We start from the raw sequence: 22,147 nt of genomic DNA on the forward strand, positions 1-22,147 counted from the left end.
GTTATCCTTAGGAGGAAGCAAGACCAGTATTTCCCCATTATGGGGTAAAAAGAATAACAATCAACCTAATTACAAGAAAAATATATAACATATGTATTAGCCCAAGAGTAATTTTAATTACTCATAGATTATGTATTTTGTGGATCATTCCCCGCAGAGTCTCTCTGCACACAGAACGAGATGCCCAAGGAAAAGTGGGTAAGTAGAGGGAGAGTCAGAAGGTTTCCCTTTGTATTGTATTGATGGAGTGAGTTTCACCTTCTGAAAAAGTAAAAAGATACTTCCTATATTGTAGAAATATATGAGAAAAAAAAAAAAAGTGTTTAAATATTTTTTTTTGCATGTTATAAAAACACTAGCGTACAGGACCTTGGGGACAACCAAATATATCATTTTAATTAACACGTAATTATTCTTGACACCTGAAATTCTGTTACACTTCTCTCATGCCAGACCCAATATATGAAGGGTGTCTGTGCATCGCTGGATCAACACACAGCAACCAAGAATTTCTTCCATGTTCAGGATGTAACTTCTTTACCTTATTTGCCTGTCGAGAAAGCACAGCATTTTGTTTTTCAAAACTAAAATCAATAAGACATAAGACTAGATTTTCAGGTAGTGAAAACCAGCATTGATTTCCATGGATGTGAAATTTTATATTTTGTGGCTAGAACAATTGAAAAGTTATGTGTAGGCAAAATCAATCTTTGGTTTAACAGTATATATGCACCACTATTCTCCTCTGTGGTGAGGAATTAAAAAATACTAAACCATTAAAAAAATTATATGTAAATATAACCTTGAGATTATGGAGCAAAACCTACACCAACAGTAAAGCTTAAGGAAGATTTAATTATATGTTTTCAGAGAGGTATAACATTAGCATTGTCCCACCCTATATTGTTCTACTTGTATCATTAGCTTTTATTAGCACACTAGATTCATCACATACTGGTTTATGACATGCTGTAATGTAAATCAATGCAGTACCTCCCAAATGACTAATATAAGCTAGCTAGCTCAACTATAAAAGAATGACTTGACAGATGTGAATCCGACAGAATATAGCAGAAGGCTGTTAAACTTATTTTTCACCGTTTTATATCACAGTATACAGCTGGAAATGACAGTGTTTTTATAGGTTAAATATCAGTGAAAGAGAACTCCTAGGGAACACTGCAAGCTACCCATCACCTGAGCTCCCTGAGAGAGTCATCACCCAAAGATCACATCACTTTAATAGAACTTCTGTCCACAAAATACTAGTTTCCCATGCATGTTGTTGAACAACTAGTGTCCCATGCTATGAAGAACCATGATATTCATATAGTTTATTGCCCAACAGAAAAAGAATTAAAGCAATAATCCCATATTCTCTTTTGGAAGCAGCTGATGCTCATTGCCTCCATGCCAGAGGTCACTCCTGCTCTAACTGGGTTGACAGCATGCGAGTCAGCTCCCTGACAAAGTGGAATTGAGCCAATGTCCCTATGTCTTCTACTACCGAGAGGGGCTACAGGCACCCACTGTTCATTATGGCCATTTTGCCAACGGTCTTTGGCCTTCAGAGTTGCCAGCTCATGTTCCTGCCATATTCTTTCTTTGCAATTGATTGGGTCAGCCAGGATGTTTTAGACAGCAGGAAAAAATCAGACTCACTAATCTCTGCAGATTGCCTGCATTTTGAGTCTCACATGTACCTCTCTCAAAAAGAGAAAGAAGAAAGCGAGACAAGAGGCATAAAATGGCAGAGCTACCACAGCTCCAGCACAAGACTTTTTTTATCCAACAAATACTCTGGGCAGGGAAGCCAACAACAACTCCTCAGGAAAAGTAATGATGTGTCAGCTGTGAGGGGACAAAGGTGCAAACTCTTTAAAATGGTTTTGCCACTTAAAATTGTAGGTGGCAGCCTGAGTTTAACTTAATTACATTAATCAGGCTGACAATTTGAAAGGAAATGATGGTTAGCAACTCTGTAACAGAGGGGGATGTTAGCAAGGATAGCAGCAATAAAATCAAATTCCCTCATGTTTAGAGAGATGTAAGTAATTATCAGAGGAGAGCTGAGGTGTTGGCTGACTGTGGGTCATGTGAAAAGTTATTGTGCTGCAAAGCTAAATCTCTCTACTTGGATCATATTTTATGTTTCAACAAAAATGAATATTTTATCAACCAAATTCTCTTGAAGTTATTTTACAGGACTTCCTTGTTCAAATCAGAACCCCTTTACAATAGTATTCTCCTACCAGGTGTTTCTATTCCTATAGCTTTTTCCAAAACTAGCATTCTTTCTGATCTAGGGATTATTTAAATATAACATTCTTAAGAGGTTAAGTAAAAAGCCAAAGGAATAACAGTCTGAATTTCATCTGTGATGAATTCACTAACAATCTAAATGAGATTCTCGATGGTATTTGAAATAAACAGGCAATTCCTTGATAATTCCTTGATAATTAACTATTCCTAGTTAATAGAAATCTTGTTACATACCTCCTGAGTAATATTCAAAATGGAGAAGTGGTTCTTGGGACATATTGTCTTTTGCAGTTACCTATCACTAAGTTCTGTTTAGAAACAACTGTTAAATTAGAAATAAATGGATAAACACATCGATATAACTAATCTAGTTAAAAGACCAGTTTCCTAAATTGGTACAGCCCCCTAATGCTTGGACACTTAAATCATTATGGACCTCATTGAAATGGATTAGCTTTATTTCAGTGCATTGCAGGCTCTTACTTAGGCACAGGTACAGTCCCTCTTCAAAGTTGTTCAAAGTGGTTTCTCAAGGCAGTTCACTAGCTGAACACACTTTTCTAAGATGGACAAGACAGCAAGGCACTCAGACATTCTAAATGCTTGTGAGCCTGCTAGCTAGCACCTGGGAAAACTAATTACAGAATATGAAAGATTTTGAGAAAGTTATCAGGCTGATGAAGAATATGAAACACTAAAATACACATTTTATCACAGCTGCTTTCCTAGTTAGAAAATCTGCCAGGAAGCTGTTTCGGTCTCCCCCCATGCCTAATACAGCCCCTGAAACACTCCACATGTACAGTGAATAAGGAGTCCTCTGAGGCCTTGCATTGTTCTGGTTATGGTGAACAGTGATATAATGGGTCTTATGCTGCCGGTGTTATGCATGACTTCAGTTCCATGGGTTTACTTAAATTATTTAAATAAATTAATTCTTTACAGAAAATGTGTTTTCCCACATCCTAGTCTTTAGATGACTTTTTTAAATAGCTTTACATTCTCACCATTTATGTTTTCTTTAAAATACATTCAATAAGAAAAATAGTGTTTTGTTGTTGTTTGTTTGTTGTTGTTGTTGTTGTTTTTAACAGTTCTAACAATTCTCATTTATTTCATTCAAATACAGGCATATCCAAAACTTTCATCAGTATAGACTTCCAAATTATTGTATTTCATCAGTTAAAACTTCACCTAAAGTTATAGAGAGAAATTAAGGAAATATAGCTATAAATGCCATTATCACTTATGTATAAATATAAATTTCTGAATAACTCAGTGGTGGAAAAAAAAAAAAAAAAAAAAAAAAAAAAAAAAGGCTTAACATGAAAGAAGAAAGCAGACTCTCAATTAGGACCAGGCAGGTAAGGATTAGCCATTCTGTATGGAAGAAGTGTGAAACAGTCTCAGAGTTTTTAGCTGGCATCCAGTGACAGAGGAAGCTGATTCCCAGATGAAAAACAGCTGGATTTTTACCACCAAATATAATGAAAATTCATCAGAAAGTCTCGATTGGAGCTTTTTCCCACTCTACAGTGAAGTCCTGAAATGGGATGGTGTTTTTTGTTTTTCTGTTCAAGAAAATGTTGTAGACTTGGGTTTGTTGTTTTCTTCTGGAAGTGAGAAAAAAAAAAAAAAAAAAAAAAAAAAAGAAAAAAGAAAAGAAAACAAACCTTGAAACAGAAGCCAAACTGACAGCAAAAAAATATAGCCTCTAAAAATATATAATTTATATAGCATCTGCTGCTATCTCTACAGTGAAATGATCAATGTAACCTGGGGAGAGTCTCATGTTAGAGTATTATTAAATAGAGCATGGTAAAAACAGATCACCAGCTACAAGAATATCTGAGTTTGAGAAGAAATTCTATCTTGATTTGGGACAAAAAGCTGAAGTTGAGATATTCCAGGCTTTTTTTTTTTTTTTTTTCTCATTGAAAATCAATTTTAATATTTGGAACTTGAAATTTTGAGAGGTGACCATTTGCCAAACAAATCAAACAGCCCTGAGCATTAGGACAGAAAGTTTATCAAAAGCAGCTCTTACTTAACAATTTCAATTTTAAACAAGTTAGTATTTTCTGATAGAAGACCAATGATTAGCTTTAAATATAAACAAGTTTCCTAAGGACATATGGTAAGCCCAGAGTATCTGTTTCGTATTATAATAAAGCTTCAATGCCCATCTTTTGTATGTGTAGAATCCAAGATGAAAGCCTCTAGCTTCAATGTATTTTCTATTTTTTTTTTTTTTTTTTTGGCAAAACAGAGGACAAAAAAAAACAATCTCTAGAGTTCAGGATGCCCCCTGGATACCTCAGGATCTATTAAAACACAGATTATTAAAACTCATATGTCTACTTCATACATAATCTTTCTGAGAAAGAATTAATTCTCGTGCAAGTTATGTCTAAATTACAGCAAATCAAGTGCATTTTACAACCACTGTTGGCTAAGACTCTGTGTTTTGTTCTAATAAATCAGTTTGAGGGATATAGTGCTCCAAAATATCTTTGTTATTTGCCAATTTGAGGAAAGTAATGCTCTCTTCTAGAAATGGAGGAGACAGTTCTTGAAGGGGTTACCTAGTCCAAGACAGTAAATCATTGGAGTTAGATGCTACTGCAATATATCAAAGTCTTCTTGCATACTAGCTGCCCAAAAAGCACTCAGTTGAGGTCAGGCTCTAACCATATCCTAAAATTACACTGCAGAAGCCACCTGTTTTTTCCCTACATCTGGTGGGTTTGCTATCCAACTGCACAGTAGGAATTCCTGATTTGAAATCTCAGTGTGAGTTTCCCACATGCAGAAAAGTACTTCTTAGTTCTTAGTCTGACACTGTGGTATAACGACTCTCCAGGATCCCTGCAATCACAAGCATTATTATATTTCATTTATATTCTTGATAATGATAAACACATGGAGGATTGTCATATGATACTTAATTCAAAATTCCCATACTAAGAACAAGGAGAGGGTAGGATAAAAGAATGAACTGCACATAACATTGTCTTAATTGCAGGACTCACAACACTCTAGAAGGTACACAGCTTCACAATGACTGAGGATCTCTTAAACTGAATATCAGAAAGTAATGCTGGCAAATATCATTTGCTATTATATGGAAAGGAGCTAAGGAGCTTAAATGCCCAGCTGAGACAATGACAGGGGACACATGAAAGAAAAGTCAGTGAAATACCTTATTTTTTTCAATAAGTGGATCAAGATTAACAAGATTTTGGTAAGAAATCTGAAGTCAAACTTGATGACTTAGAAAGAAGAAAACATCTCATTCTAGAAGCTTTTATAAAAACATTTTTTTAATATATATATAAACCTTATTCAAATTCTTGCAAACTTATAAAAAAAGCAGAAAAAAGTCTATGTAAGTAGGAAAATAATGAACACAAGGAGATAATTAGGATGTTAGGCACCAATCTGTTCCTGGGACTGATTAAAAATACTCTGGAAAGCATTGTTCCATCACTATATCTTCCTAGTTTGCGTGGGCAAGTCTTATTTGGACATTGATTTTGGAAGCATTTTGTAAAACGTGTATGTTTTTTTCCAGTATTTCACTAAGGGGAAAAAAAAAAAAAAAAAAAAAAAAAAAAAAAGCAGAAGAAAAGAGAAGACCATTACAGGATTGCTTTAATGTTTAATTACTGTACTATTTTTTTCAGTATCTATAAATACGCAGCATAAAACATCAAAGGAAATGCAAAGCAACTAGACTTATTCACTATGACTTTATTCAAAGTAAGTGTAATTTTGAAAATATATTTAAATGGTAATAAAAAAGGAATTTGACATGTCAAAGTTTCTTCACGCCTATTTTTTTTTTTTTTTAATCTCTAGATGTTACAAGGAACAGTGCTGGTTATTTTAGAAGCTGGACAGCACTAAGTGTTACAGTTAGCATTATGCAATAAGAGTAATTATGTGCTGGACTTGCATGTTTCACGTTACTTTTCACAGTTTGGGATCCATGAGACAAACCATTATACAAGTCACTAAAATCTAATTTCCTCTGTGCCAAATGTCTTCAATGTGCAGGTCCAAGATTAGTATTAAATGAAAATTATATTGTTCAACTGGAGCTTTAGAGATTTAAAATTACTATTTCAAAACAGAGTGAATATTCTTAGATAAATGGTGGTTTTAATTAAATACGTATGTATTAAGTTATTTCCTTAATTACAGTATCTTCATTGCCTCATATTGTTTTGAATACAGTTTCTTACATTATTATGTTATAGGACCAAATTGGTAATTGTCATTTTTCCTTTCTTTGTGTTTGTCTAAGCTTGCAGTCTCACTTCATTTGTCTTTTTCAACAGCAAAACAGTAATGAAAGCCTTACGAAGGAACCTCAGGTCTAACCAGGGCTTCCTGCCCACATTCCAAGCTAGCAGGGAACCCAGAAACCAAGAGAGTTTGTGCCACATCCCCAGAGTCCAAAGACACTCTTGATGTAGAAGCAGAAAAATAAATCTTGGGTTCTGGGTCTCCTGTTTTCTGCATTGTGCTGGGAATGGAGAGGGACTAAAAGCCACCGCTGAGCAAAGAAGCCCAAGAAGCTGAGCTCCAGCCGCCAGTTCTTGCCGGGCTGAATTTCATGATTATTTCTAAGCTTTTTTATTCTCTTGTTTTCCCCAAGTTTTTTCTTCCTCAGGAAGCTCACAGAACTTCAGTTTTTCATTCCCAAATGAAAGAATCAAATCACTGATGTTACAAGGAATAGAAAATCTAATCTGTGATCCACTCTACCTCAGACAAAGCCAAAGTTAACAAAACAGAGATTCATCTGCATGAAATATAAAATATTTTAAAATGTGGGGAAGTTATAGTTTTATTTTGCTGGGCAACTCAAAGGAGGCCCATTGACATTCATTGAATCCGTCATTTATCTTCAATAATGAATAAGCCAATCATTTCAACATTCATTCGTGTCAGTGTCCTCCATATGTCCATATACCTAATGAAACTTCTCACCCCATCTCTCCAGTGAAACTCCTTAGAAGCCCTCACAAGAGTGAACTGGCATTTTTCTGTACTTGAACGGTAAATCCAACTTCTCAGGAGATACTTGCCTTGACTTGTATGTCAAATATTACATGATACATTCAAGGCCCAATGTGCAGACTCCCCTATTTGTGGGCCTTGTGTCCAATCCATATGGCTGCTGAAACTGTGCACCCCTTCATCTGGCAAAAGTCTTGGGATGGCTCCCAGGTGATCCAGGCTCAAATATAAGGGAGACCTCTGGCTTTCTAAGTACCTTCAGCAAGTTGGTCAGAATGACTGAGATTTTGCTACTCCTCCCTAGATAGTCAAAGGGAAAATTACTCTAATTTTAACATCTACTGACCAGTAATTCTGTCATCTTACAGTAGCACAGCAGGCCTAACAGCAGGAGACACTTATCTCTGCTCTGGTTGTTACATATAAAAAAACAGTTAAGGAATCTGCAGTAGCCAAAAGAAGAGCACTCAGCAATGCACTGAGCCTGTGTTAATGCCTGCAGGGTGAAAGTCTCCAGATTAGATGCTGTCCTTCCCTTTATCTGGATAATGACACACTTAATAACACAGAGCTTGCATGAAGGGATGTCTCTCTGCTATAATCCTACTTAACAGATAATAAACTTGATATGAACAATACTGATAGGTGGTGCTCGAAAAAAAAATAAAATCCATCTGACAACTTGTGCAGAATGGCTGCAATCTCTCCAACATCAGTGTAGGCACTCCCACTTGCCAAAGTGGTTCTAGTGGTTATTTCAAGAGCATACAAATTCATTATGTTCAAACAGAAAAACTGAACTTCTTACAAGAGTAGAATCTGATACATAACGTGTTGATGGAACAAGGAAAACATTTTTTTTACTTGTTAACTTACAAATCAGCAAATTAGAGAGAAAAAGTGAGCTATTGTTCTACTTGTTTTGATAATTTTAATCACATATTTATGTGAATTTTACATGAATTTTCTAGAGCACTTTTTCTTTTTTTTCTTCCTCTTTTTTTTTTTTTTTAATTATTTCTCTAGAAAATGAAGTGGTAGCAAATAATAAAGAATCTAAATGTGTTAATGTCTTTCCTTCATCAAACAACCATGAATATATATGACCATAATCTTTTGCTATTTCCAGCTACTTTGATTTATGCTATGGATAAAATGTTTACATAAAGCTAATCTCCACAAGAAGTGACAAAAGAGACTTAAAGACACCTAAATCAAACTAATCTCTAAAGTAAGCCAGACAAAAACTGATGAAAGCACCCAGGATTTTATTATGATTTTTTTTTATCAAGATTTGTGATTCATGACTTGTGAACATGATTCATAAAGATAAGCAGACAAAACATTAGTAAGGGGTGAATTCTTCAAGTCATGATGAAAGTAATTAAGCTGCCCAGCCTAGGAAAAGTGATCCAACATCCTGTTGCTGGTGTTTATCACTTTTGTTTTCATGTCAATGATTCCCAGTCACATACACAAAAAATTAATTTAATCTACAGCAAGCTGTTTTCAGCATGATGGAAATGCAACTGAACAAATTTCTGCTCATACAGCTTCCATAATAAATGCCTTTTGATTGTGGCTGGATTTTTTTTTTCTTTCTCTTTGTTCTGTTTTATGCAGTGAGATTTCTCTGATCCCAGGCAGCCATTGATCCTGATTTCTGGCAAGTCTACTAAAATTGCTCCCAGCTCAAATTGTCCAAAATGGTCCAAAATCTAAAGATTTTGGGGGCGGTTCAGTGCTTACTTCAGACAACAGTTCAGTTCTTCCACATGGCTCAGTGATCCCCCAGACAGTATTGTTAGAGTTATCTAATGATCCTTAATCCTAATGATTAACATACAACTAGAGACTCCCAAGCATTCAAGCATGAAGCATATCAGCTATATTTTGTCCATTGTACCGGGCATTTTCCTGGTGCTTCTTAGTCTTACAATATACTAAAAATTGATATAGCATAATTAAGCACAATTCCAGTCTGAAATTTCAAGCCTTGTCTACCTGTCTCTTCTACAGGTACAGACTGACAAAAAAAAAAAAAAAAAAAAAAAAAAAAAAAAAAAAAAAAAAGGAAAGGGGATTGGGAATGGTCAGCAGTGCAGTGAGATATATACTCAGACAAATCCTATTCTCATGAGGTTCCCCTGCTGTATGCTCACCAACCTATCTTATTCTTGAAAGATATATATGTTTTAAGACACCTCAGTCTGAAAACAAATCCAGCCACCAGTCCAGTATAGTCCAGTAAACGGCATAAGCTTCTCAGGGATTGACATGAAACTGGATACTCTTTCTTGTTTCTCTTGAAGACAGGTGGAATTTTTACCCAATTACAATCATAGAAATCTCTTCCCATTCCACTGCCTCTGCTCCCCCAGACACATAGATAAATGCCTTCATCCCCCACAGGAGAAAGGGTCCAGTAATTTTTATTTTATTTATTTTTATTTTTACCTTCCATTTTTAGCTTCATACATATTCTTGGTAAAGACTCAGCTGACCTTGATGCCTCCCCTGATGGGACATCATCTTCCTTGCCTGTTTCCATCACCCTGTACCTGCAGACCCCATGACGATGCAATTGCAGTACCATGGCCAAAGAAGGGGCATTTGTGGTTCCATTGGAAGTGACGAGTGTCCACCCTCCCTATCTTGGGATTTTCCAACCATTGCTCTGTTGAGCATTGTCTCTCCTTCCTTCAAACATGGGATTCTGCTGTATGGTTCTATAGGATCTCTATGAATAGCTTATGGATCTCCATGTTGTCCTGCTTGAAGGCAAATAGTCTGCTCATTTCATTTTGCTTGTGACACAGCATCTCAAGCAGAGCATCCCTTCCACAGATGAGAGACCACCACTGGCCATATCAGAAGCACACAGTGCTCCTGTCCACAGAAAACTGGGCAGCCCCATCCTCCCTCAGGAGCTCTGCCTTGGTCAAGGTCTCTGATGTGCTGTTATCTCCACCCAGTGTCAGAAATCTGACACTTAGGATCTGGATAGGCTGCACCGATGGGCTGAGGTCAACTGCATGAAGTTGAACAAGGCCAAGTGCCGGGTCCTGCACCTGGGGCGCAATAACCCCAAGGAGAGCTACAGGCTGGGAGAGGAATGGTTGGAGAGCTGCCAGGCAGAGAAGGACCTGGGAGTGATGGTGGATAGTCGGCTGAATATGAGCCAGCAGTGTGCTCAGGTGGCCAAGAAGGCCAACGGCATCCTGGCTTGTATCAGGAACAGCGTGACCAGCAGGGCTAGGGAGGTGATCGTCCCCCTGTACTCAGTTCTGGTGAGGCCGCACCTCGAGTACTGTGTTCAGTTTTGGGCCCCTCGCTACAAGAAGGACATCGAGGTGCTTGAGCGGGTGCAGAGAAGGGCGACGAAGCTGGTGAGGGGCCTGGAGAACAAGTCCTACGAGGAGCGGCTGAGGGAGCTGGGCTTGTTCAGCCTGGAGAAGAGGAGGCTCAGGGGTGACCTTATCGCTCTTTTTAGGTACCTCAAGGGAGGCTGTAGCGAGGTGGGGGTTGGCCTGTTCTCCCACGTGCCTGGTGACAGGACGAGGGGGAATGGGCTTAAGTTGCACCAGGGGAGTTTTAGGTTAGATGTTAGGAAGAACTTCTTCACTGAAAGGGTTGTGAGGCACTGGAACAGGCTGCCCAGGGAAGTGGTGGAGTCACCATCCCTGGAAGTCTTCAAAAGACGTTTAGATATAGAGCTTAGGGATATGGTTTAGTGGGGACTGCTAGTGTTAGGTCAGAGGTTGGACTCAATGACCTTGAGGTCTCTTCCAACCTAGAAAATTCTGTGTGAAATCACACCCACACAAGATCCAGGGCCATTTTGCATTCCTGCAGCTCTTGCCTATGGTTTGTATAGCTTCTCCCATGTGTGTTGGTGCCTACATAACCAACAGGCAGTAATAAGCCACTAGACTGGGTACTCCTAAACAGGGAATGGCCAAGAAAAAACAATTTAGAGTGGCCAGAGCAAAAACTTCCAGGAGCTTTGAGAAGCCAACCCTCACTGGTGTTGGCACATCACCAGGAAGGATCCAAAAAAAGGTCAGTGCTGAAGAAGCAAGCTGGGACATGTTGACTGTGTTACTGTGCTCACTAGTTCATAGAATCATAGAATCATAGAATATCCTGAGTTGGAAGGTACCTATAAGGATCATTGAGTCGAACTCCTGGCACCACACAGTTCTAGACCAACAATTCAGACCATATGACTAAGAGCATAGTCCAAACACTTCTTGAACTCCAACAGGCTTGGTACAGTGACTACTTGACTACTTCCCTGGGGAGCCTGTTCCAGTGTGCGACAACCCTCTCAGTAAAGAACCTCTTCCTGATGTCTAGCCTAAACCTCCCTTGCCTCAGCTTGACACCATTCCTGCAGGTCCTATTGGTGATTAAGGAGAATAGATCTACACCTGCCCCTCCACTCCCCCTTGTGACAAAGCTGTAGACCACGATGAGGTCTCCCCTCAGCCTCCTTTTTTCCAGGCTGAACAGGCCAAGTGACCTCAGCCAGTCCTCATACATCTTCCCCTCTAGGCCTTTCACTGTCTTTTCAGCCCTTCTCTGGACACTCTCCAACAGTTTTATGTCCTTTTCATACTGTGGTGCCCAGAATCAGAGTACTGAATAATACTATAATTCCAGGAAGATGCCCACTGGCTCTTCAGAGAAAAAAAAAAAAAAAAAAAAGTACTATTTGGTGGTTTTGTGTGCAGGTAAAAAATAGAAACTTTGCCCTTACACTGGCCCTTAACTGGGGCCTGTGGCTTGTCAAGATTTATCTGCATTGTTGATATATATATATATATATATATATATACATATATTGAATTACAGAAAACAAAATTATTGCTATAATTATTCGCTGACAGAATCTTCACCAAACAGCTCATAGTCATTAATGTGATAATATCTACCTTTTACTATTTTTCTGCCAAACCCTAAGTAAATCATGAAATGTAGCCTTCTTTTTTCAGTACAATATATACTTTATTTATTTTATGGTTGTTCTGTATATGTGAAATGCACTCTGTTCAAAGACTTGCATTGCTGTTATTAGAAATAATGATCTAAACGTATTCCAGGACATAATCTATAATTCCCTGAATGTTTTATTATCTGCAGCAGGTAGAGCAAAAGGTCTTTAAGATATTTTTGAGTAACTACATTACTGTCTGTACAGACTTTTTTTTTAAGCAGGTCTTGTTATCAAAATTCTTTCATTTATATTTTTATTGTATTTATGTGCTCTGTTTTAGTGCTGCTTTACTTAATTTGGAGATCAGCATGTGGAGGAAGAGACATTTCTTCTGACCCATGCTCAGTGAAACAAAGAAAAATGTTAAAAATACATATGCAATATGTATTAATATTTCAGTGCACAAAGAACAAAATCTAATTTGCAAATTCTTCAGAAATGAACTGTGTAGAAATATGGATTCAGACCTGATGGCCATACAAAAAAAGCAATTTAGAATTGATCTGACTGTGAGGATGTTTCTGTTCATCTAAATATGTATATTATTGAAGAGAAACTAAGCAACTTAAAAAAAAAAACAAAAAAAAACAAAAAAACAAAAAAACAATATCATTCTAGAAATCTCTCTTCATGAGCTTATAAAAAAGAACCTTAAAGCAGATGGAAAACATGCCAGTTCTACACATGAACGCAGAATAAAAGCACTAATAAAGCAAGATAGCAGAAATGCAGGGTTTATTCAGTGGAAAAAAAAAAAAAATGTTCAATAACAATACATTTGACCACCCTTTTCTTTGGGTAAAGAGTCCTGAGGCATGAATGGGAGACAAAAAGTCCCTTTCCTATTCAATCTACAAAAACGGTGCTGCTTTTTCCTCCCAGATTTTCCACATATCTTAGCTGAATCCTCTCAATATTCCTTGGGTGTGTTCTTCAATAAAACTGAACCTCTGTGAACAACACACACAGTTCCCTCATGGCATACCAATAGCTCTGTAAAATGAAGTATAAACTATTATTAATATCTGCAGGTCTGACACATAAATCCTAATTATCAGGCCTACTTTTACTGAATAGGCTGTTTGTTTTGTTTTGTTTTGTTTTGTTTGTTAGTTTGTTTTTGAACTTATTTACTTCCTACAGCAAGTAATGCAAAAGGATAATAAAAGTCTATAGAGAGAAATAAAATAGAAGAGGAAGAGAAGGAAGAGGGAAAGAAGGCAAGGCAAGTCAAGGCAAGGCAAGGCACGGCAAGGCAAGGAAAGGAAAGGAATAGATGTGAGGGCAGTAATACCCACTTCTCTCCATTCCACATTGCTATTGAACTGTCAAGACACTTCTCCCAGCCTTGCATCTGGAGACCTACTTAACAATGTAAGAAACAGCCACCCTGAGACAGATCAGAAGTCTATTAAATCCAACCTTTTGTGCTTAGTGGTAGCTATTTAGGGAATGAGCATTAGGAAAAGACAGAAAAAAAAAGTGTTCCTTTCCCTATTATTCCCTGCCAGCTTTTGCCAATCTTTAGTTTAGGGACTTCCTGAACAGAAATTTAAATGGCAGCATCATGTTAATCCACCCTCAAAAGACCTTTCTTCCTGAATTCTAACCCACTTACTCCTTGCTTTTGCTACAGCTCTGGGTAATGTTAAGATTTTTTCCTTTTTCATTTCTTTGGTATCCACTGAGAAAGAGTCCCTTTCCTTCTTCAATTGCTGCTGGCTCTGGATTCATGTTTAAGATTTTATCAGTTCCAGCACTAAAGGAACTTAGTGAATGAAAATGTGCTTTTTGTTCACATTTTGCACCTTTACATTAGAGAGGAAAAAAAATGTGCTTGTCTAGGTGACAGAAACTAAGTGGTTATATCTGCTGTAGCCTGCTTCCTTATCTGCTGTTTTCTATTGTTTCAAGAAGAACCTTTCTAATGGGGGAGGAACAAGATATAAAGTGTAGAATAAGAAAATAACTGATTCAAAAGGACATTTTTCTCTCCCTGGCTTTAAAGCTATGACCCTGTTTGTGAACAATGATATGTGAATGAGATCTAAGGCTGTTCAGTGAGTCACTATTGTGCAGAGAATATCCATAATCTTTTAAGATATCCTGAGAGATAGGAGACACAGGAACACTCTCTGCTTCATAAAGACAATAGAAGACACTGAATCTTCAATTTTCATATGTGAAATCCCTAACACCCATGCTGAAATCACTATTTCTTTCCCTGTCATCTCCCCATTGCTGCAGTTCTTTCACATTTGAACTTTTTCTGCTCTTGCAGGGAGCATCCCCTACCCTGATGTGGTCAGCAGGAACATAAAATAACCTGCATGTAAAGACTGCAGGCTGAAAGCTGGACAGAGTTCAGTGGCTTGTTCATGTCAAGTAGTTTATGCCTAGTACAACAAACAAATGAAATCTGGAAGAAAAAGAAGAGTTGTATTTGGGGAAGGGAGGGGGACTGGGAGTCACTCCAGAGGCCTAACAGATATTCATTCTCTGTTATAGGTACTAAATTTGTTCTAGTGGATCTACAGTCAACTTCAGTACCAGCCAAAAATGTCATATAAAAAATTCAGGTTCTTCAGAACAGCCTATTGACCCTAAACACTGCCTGCAGCATGTGTTGCACCACCAACTGCTGTGTGACTTCAACCATGGTGTGTAGATAAACACGACAAACAGACAAACAAGACATATGTCAACAATGTGACAACAAACAAGACAAGAATGTCTACATTCTTGCAGACGAACAAGAATTTGGCCAAGGGTCTCCAGTTAATCCTGGTCTGTGCAATCAGGGCACCCAGATGCTCTTTGGGGCAGGGAACCAAACCTCTCCAGAGCCAAATCTTCCTCAAAGTGCCATAAATTCATTTTCCCCTCTATTTTTGTTAAGGTGTAGCACTATGTGGACACTGGAAACTTTATGCAGCTGTTAATAATCAGCTGATTATGCTTGGGGTGGGTGAGCATAATGCACTATGTTGGTGCCAACATCTGAAATTACAAATGAAACTTCAGACTTCTGGCACTGACTGCTTACATGCAAACACATTTCTCAAGTTTGATAATATACAAATAATAGAACAAAACAAAACAAAGCAAAACAAATGATGGTTCTAATTGACAGTTCCTATTGTACTTCAAAATGAAAGCATATTTCACTAAAGAGATTTTGCTGTGAGATAACATCTTTCAAAAATAGCTATTGGAAAAGAACTTTCCATTTGAAATAATAATCACATATATACCTGTGACTGAACTGACAATGAAAGGGAAGGCATTGAGATAGTTATAAGCCTAAACCAGATTAATTTGTCTGGATATGATACTGTTTTCCTACACTGCCCTTGCAAGACTGAATTATGCATCAGGTGGTTACATTTCATTTATCAGATTACTTCCCTTGCTCTGCCATCCATGAGCAGCATTAACTACAGCAGTACTAGCACAATGCCACAAGAGCTTCTCATTGTCTAAATTGCAGTAGATTTTCAGCCTGACAGGAAGTACACAATTGATTTTCTTATCATGCCACTCACTGTTCCAAATCTAAAAAGGACTTGGTTCCCCACTTATTTCTTACTGCTTTCCCTGTTTTTCTGTTGCAGTTTTGCTCTATGTCTAGCTTTTTTGTCATGCTGAGCAATAGACAATCATTGTATCACAAGGTTTCGCAATTGCAAATAGCAGGTCAACCATATATTTTAGTTTTTGCTAATCTTATTTTCCAGAGACCTTGAATTCTTACAAAAATGAGAAACTCAGTCTGCCTGCTTATATTTTTTAATAGTTTTCTTCAGTGACAGAGATTCTGTTGTGCCATGCTGTGCTGTGCAGAAAGACACAAGCAGTGGCAATGTGGATTTAAATTAGCAGGTACCCCCATGGCTCATGAACCCGTAGAGGGTACAGGGACACAAGTATATGCTCTTTCCTAATAGCAGTGCAGCAGCTAAATTTGGCTTAAATGCAAATAATAGTTCAGTTCCTTTCTCCTCCTTCCTCTTCCAAAACCCCCCTCAGTCAAACAGAGAGACTTTAACAGAGTCTTTAGCCACAGCAAAGAGTGATGAACAAACACTTTTACTGAAACCATGCATCACTAAGTCCCTCTTCTGCTTTGCTCCGTTGTGTTGCTGGACACACAACCAGCCCAAAGGAGGGTACAGAGAGCCGTTAAAACAAAAGGAAGGATGTGGTAGCCGAGTCCCCAGCACATGGTACAGTCTGGGGTCTATTACACTGGGATGGGAGGTGGCATGTGTAAGGTCAGAAAATATTTAAGTGCCAGTTTCCTACAGGCATCATTCAAAGCACAATGACAATTTCAGTGGGTTTGGACTAGGTCCAAACTGCACAAATGAGGCCCGAGTGTATTGTTGGTAGTTACTGTCTTTCATCATGCTTCTTTGACAAAGTATCTGAACCCAAACCTGCAACTTAGGTACTTTTCTACCTAATGGTGCCTGTTGAACAAAGAGCATTGCTCATTGTTCAACAAACACCAAAAGACATTGCAGATGTGGTAAAGAATTTTCAATTAAATAACATTAAAAAAAAAAAAAAGTAAAGGTTTTAAAAAATAAAAAATAATCAAGTTCAATAAACATATTTAAAGCCCAGATATGTCCTTCTGAATGCATCCTGCTACAGATGGATAGAAAGCGGTGTTCAGTCTACTTCAGCTGAGGGGGATCATTTTAATTTGTTCAACAATAACTTAAAGCTTAAATGAAAACTAAAAGGGTCACTAGAGGCCATTTCTGATAGTCCTAAAATGCTGCCAGAGGAAAGACAAACATCATGGAAGACTTTGAAATAAAGGCCTGATTAAAGCAATCTTTATTCCATTGAAGTAGCTGCTCCTGTTGGCTGTCAGTGACATTTGGCTCAGGCCTGGGCACAGCACAAGCACTGGAGACTCATCTCAAGCATCCCAGATGGCTGCCCACAGATTTACTCATTCCATAATTGCAGTGCAGTGGTCCTTTAATAAACTGTGTGATAACAAAGACTACAATAATCTGCATTGGCCTTCATCATGACAGTTTATTTAGACTCAGTAAAAGCTACTGTTTTGGTAGAGGGGCAGTAGAAATCACTCAGCCTGCCTTGGCTCTTTCAAGGTAAGAAGAGTTATCAAGACAAAGATGCTGGCCTTTCTCTTCTGTCTGAAGAAGGATGGGATGAAGTCATAACCAGGAAAACACACGAGTACTCTGGCAGTATCTGTCTCCTGAAAAATAAAGACTTTCGTGACTCCGTTGGAATTATGATAAGGACAAAATGAATTTGATGGCATCAGCATTGTACATATATATTATATTCCTTAAAAATAAAAGTCTTAATTAAGAAAGCCTTCTGCAAGTGTTTGTAGGAATACTTATGTTTTTTTCACAATAAATGTAAGGAATTGCAAGAACTACCTTTTCCCTCTCTAACATACCCAAATATGTATCTGTAGAAAGAAAGAAAGAGAGAGATAGAGAGAGAGAAGGGGAAAAAAAAGAACATTCAGAATGAAAAAGTTCAATGTAAGTTCAGTTAATAACACATTAAAAGTGAACATCTGCATATTTATCTCATTTACAATAAGAGACGACATTAGGAATATTCTAAAATCCTGTAAAAAATTGAAGGGCTTTGCAGTCATTTGGAGTTTACAAGAAAAGTAACAAAAAGTATCAATGCATAACTTCTGGACCTTTCATGAAATGTTGTACCTGAAATGCAAATTTCTTGCAGAAATATGCAAAATATTTTTTCAATCATATCAAACATGAAAAAAATATATGATTTCAAATTGAAAGTAAGTAAAATTCAGACACACCAACATTTTCATTCTGGTACTATTAAAAGGAACAGGAGACTGAGAAGATTGAATTTTTACTTTTGATATATAATTTGCTCTTTTTTTTGACTATAAATGAAACACCCTTTAAAATATTACAAGACATTTAGTAAGTTATCTAAAATGATTAAAAACATTTAAAAAAAAAAAAAAAGAGAAGCATTTCCAGTGAAGTGCTTATTAGCATCGATTTTCTCATCAAATTTAATATGAAATAGCTAATGAGGGCAACTCAGCCCCACTAACACAGTTCAAGATGCAAACTTAAGTTTCAAAATACTCCCTCCATTTTTAATATGGTGATGATTACAAGAAAAGCAATGCTCCAATATGTTAATTTCATGTCTGTTTTTCTGCTGATGTTACTCTTCATTTGAAGATTACTGTCAACTTCTATTCCACAGGAGATCAAAGTGAAGCATCCAGTTTGTACCAGATGCCATCATACAAAATTACATTTAAGAGATCTCAACATAATTAAAAATCATAAACCATCTCAAAGAGAAAGACTTACTGTACTATTTTTTCACTCTTTAAACATCTAAAGGGAAGGTGCCAGAATGTGACTAGAAACACGGTAAATATACCATCCTTTTCTTTTGAAGTTCTTATTAATTATCTCACCTGGAAACCACTATAAAGAGGAGAGTGCAGGTTGGTTTTTGAATGTTGAGACATCTGGGTTCATTGTCCCTCTGTAAGTGTCCCACTGATGCACAGAAGACCTGGCAGGCTGCAGTAAGTTTTCAGACCTTGGAAAAAGAAATACAGAATATAGAATATGTCCCCAGTACTGAGCTTATGGTGGGAATATACCCTTTCAGGAAAGGCTCACCTGTGTCGTGTAATCAGCTGGAGTCATGCAACAGGGCTTACTGCCTCGTTGCACCATCCTGACCCCATAGGGCAGTCCTGTCAAAAGTGTGGCCTTTGTCACCCACTGGAGCACTGTGAATGGGAAAATGCCAAAGGCCAGAGGAGAAGAGATAAAGATGGCCCATATTCAGTTTTCAAAATCCAGGACATAATAGCACGAAGAAAAAACAACAATGCTAGGGGGGAAAATAAATAAATAAATAAAAATCATGACTGAACCTAGTTCAATTTAGCTCATAGAATCCTTGTAGTTTTAAATATCATGTTTTTTTTTTTTTCTACCTGTTTATTGTAGTTTTTGAACAAAAGCATTGATGACTGGTACCAAAGCTCAATGGTCATGCATGGAGTACCTATACCAGTCAGACCACACCAGTATACACCAGATAGCATAGACTGCTCCAGGCCTCAGAGTCAAGCCATCATCCTTCCCTTCCCTCTCCAGAATTACTCAAAAATCATCCCCTTTATCACCCAGGAAAGAAAAAAGAGATGCAGCTAGCCCTGGGACTACAACTGAAAAACAACAGTTTCGCAGTACATAAACTGTCACCCACTTCCAGCATCACCACTTCCTTCCACATAGCTGTCAAGAATTAACTACAAAGGCAAGGCTGTTTCCCACTGAATTTTTTGTATTAAACAGTTCACAAAGGTATTTATGGATTTAGTACCACAAAAGATACTAATTGAAATGCATCCAGCTGATGATGATGCCAAGAATATGACTATAAGCAGTTTCAACTGTTTATAGACTTGAAAAAGATGGAAACATCCGGTCTGGCATGAAAAGGGGCTGCCAAATCCATCCTGTACAGCAAATAACAAAGTTGGTATTCATTAACCCTTCTCTGTTTGCTTCTTTAATAAAATGAGATACATCTTGGTCCAAACTACCAATGAGATTTTTTTTTTGTTAATGATAAACAAATGGAAAATAGAAGGTACTTAGCAAAGTATTCCATTGAGTACCTTGGCAGCTTGTCATTGATAATGGAATTGTTGTCTTATCTTCAGTCATTTCTAATTTAATTTACCCCCAAAACCTACCACTTCTTGCAAATATTTCTCCACAATGTGCCTATTTACCTTCCCAAACCAGGAAGAAATACATTAGATGATTTAAAGGGTAGCCTTTAATGCAATTTAAAGCCTTGCAAATTGATTTTCCTTAATGAACTTTATATCCTGACATCCTGTCGTTTTTCCTCTAGTACATTCAATTAGGCTATAATCAGTTATTAAGGGTTAGATAATGGAAACGTGACATCATCCACACAAGGCAGAAATTTTTGCAAGAGATTAATTAAAATCTAATTTTCATGCAAGATTAGACTATCTGAGCCAAGAGGTGCCTATAATAATTGAAAAAAAAATACATCTAGAAAACATGGTGGGTGAAATGGAGAACACCCAGCTTGGGTAGATAGATTTTCAGATGAAAAGGAATGACAACACTTTCCTCTTGGGCTTGCATGAGACAGAACATTTACATGTTCATTTAAGAAATGAATTTGCTGCATTCACACAGCAGGACAAACATGAATCAAAGCACTTCCATTCATTCCTGTAAAAGAGCTGAAAACATTTATGTGTGGATAAAAACCAATTTAAAAAAAAAAAACAATTCATGCTATACTTTCAGATAGACACACACACATTAATAGTACTAGCAGCCCTACTTAAAGCAGAGATTTTAAATTTTTTTTTAAATATTAACTTCTGATAAAGAGGAGCTTGGGGCTGAAACTATGTGTCTAATCTTAACAGAGAACACAGCTCAGCAATTCTATTTCCCCCTCGTATCAAAGAAGAAAAAAATGTTATTCTGCCAGGAAAATTGATCTATTTATCTGATGTAACATTCACTGTCAGCATTTCTGTACAGCTCTTCCCACTCAATATCACTACGGGCTATCTGTAGAGAATTCACACCTTCTGAGGTCAGTATGTCAGGTCCTCACAGGGTTCATTTTTCCTTCCCTCATTCCTTTTCTCTCTTTCTCTCTCTCTCTCTTTCTTTCTCTCTCTCTCTCTTTCTTTCTTTCTTTCTTTCTTTCTTTCTTTCTTTCTTTTGTTCTTTTCCTTTCTTCCTTTCTTCCTATCCTTCTTTTTTTCCTTCTTTCTTTCCTTCTTCTTTCATTTACTCTAGCTATTCTTGAAACAAACTGAAATATAATGGTAATATTAACAAATAATAACTTTGTAAACATAGTATCCACATTGCTGCAGCAATTTCAGAAACCCTTATATTTCAGGAAAAAAATAATAGCTAACAGAGCATATGTTACTTGTTATCATTAATTTTTACTTCTCAAAACAGCATCTCCTAAGCATGCTAACCTATGAGCAATCTGGGGACCATTACCTCAAAGGGAGGTGTTAGAGGTAAAAAAGGTTCAAAGCCAACAGTCCCTCCTCATCTAGTTAGCCCTCAGCTGACACACTTTGTGATGGTCTTACCAGCACCATCTATTGATTTTCTTGGATTTTGTCTCCGTTTATGTTCAGGAAAACAAGAATCAAGCCTGAGGGTCACAATGTTCCACAATGATCTCTTTGTGGGATCTGGGATTTGAGTTGGTTCTTTTTCAGTCTTTCAACTCTTTGCAGTCTCTTTTTTTTTTTTGTGGGATCAAAAGTAAAACCTGAACTTTTCAGGTTTTCACTTATTAGATAGTTTTGAATTGCTGGATATCTCTTTTTCTCAAAACAATTTACTGAAGTTATAGCTTTCATTTAATTTTTAAAAATATGTGCTCAACATTACATTTTTTTCCTTGAACTTTCTAGACTTTTTTTTTTTTTTTCCACAAACTCTCCAAGCATCCCAGTATCCATCTATAACCATAGTCTTAATTAAGAACAAAATTGTTTTGGATCATTAGTCTAGGTCTGTTTAGAAAAATTGTTACAAAACTGTAACCGAGGTTCTCAATGACTATATTTCTTCCCCAGAGATAAGGCAATTAAAGTCATTTTACATAAAATCAACCTTTTCCCCATTGCCTCAGTGTAGGTGTGCAAAAGTAAGAACAAATCAATACAAGAACCTATTCACAAAGAAAAAGGAACAAATATATCTTTATAATTATAATATGTAACGCATTCCACAGCTGCATGCC

General features: G+C 37.2%; 1 long non-coding RNA gene across 1 annotated transcript; it reads right to left on the minus strand.

Annotated features, from left to right (window-relative positions):
- Positions 1-16,975: 16,975 nt before the first annotated feature.
- On the minus strand, positions 16,976-21,620 carry LOC311441063. The gene is made up of 4 exons (XR_014695778.1): positions 20,958-21,620; positions 18,982-19,198; positions 18,771-18,898; positions 16,976-17,531 (listed from the first exon to the last, which is right to left on the minus strand). It is a non-coding gene; the product is annotated as an uncharacterized lncRNA (long non-coding RNA).
- Positions 21,621-22,147: the final 527 nt, after the last annotated feature.

Source organism: Aythya ferina, assembly GCF_964211825.1.
Source record: "Aythya ferina genome assembly, chromosome: 8".
NCBI lineage: Eukaryota > Metazoa > Chordata > Aves > Anseriformes > Anatidae > Aythya > Aythya ferina.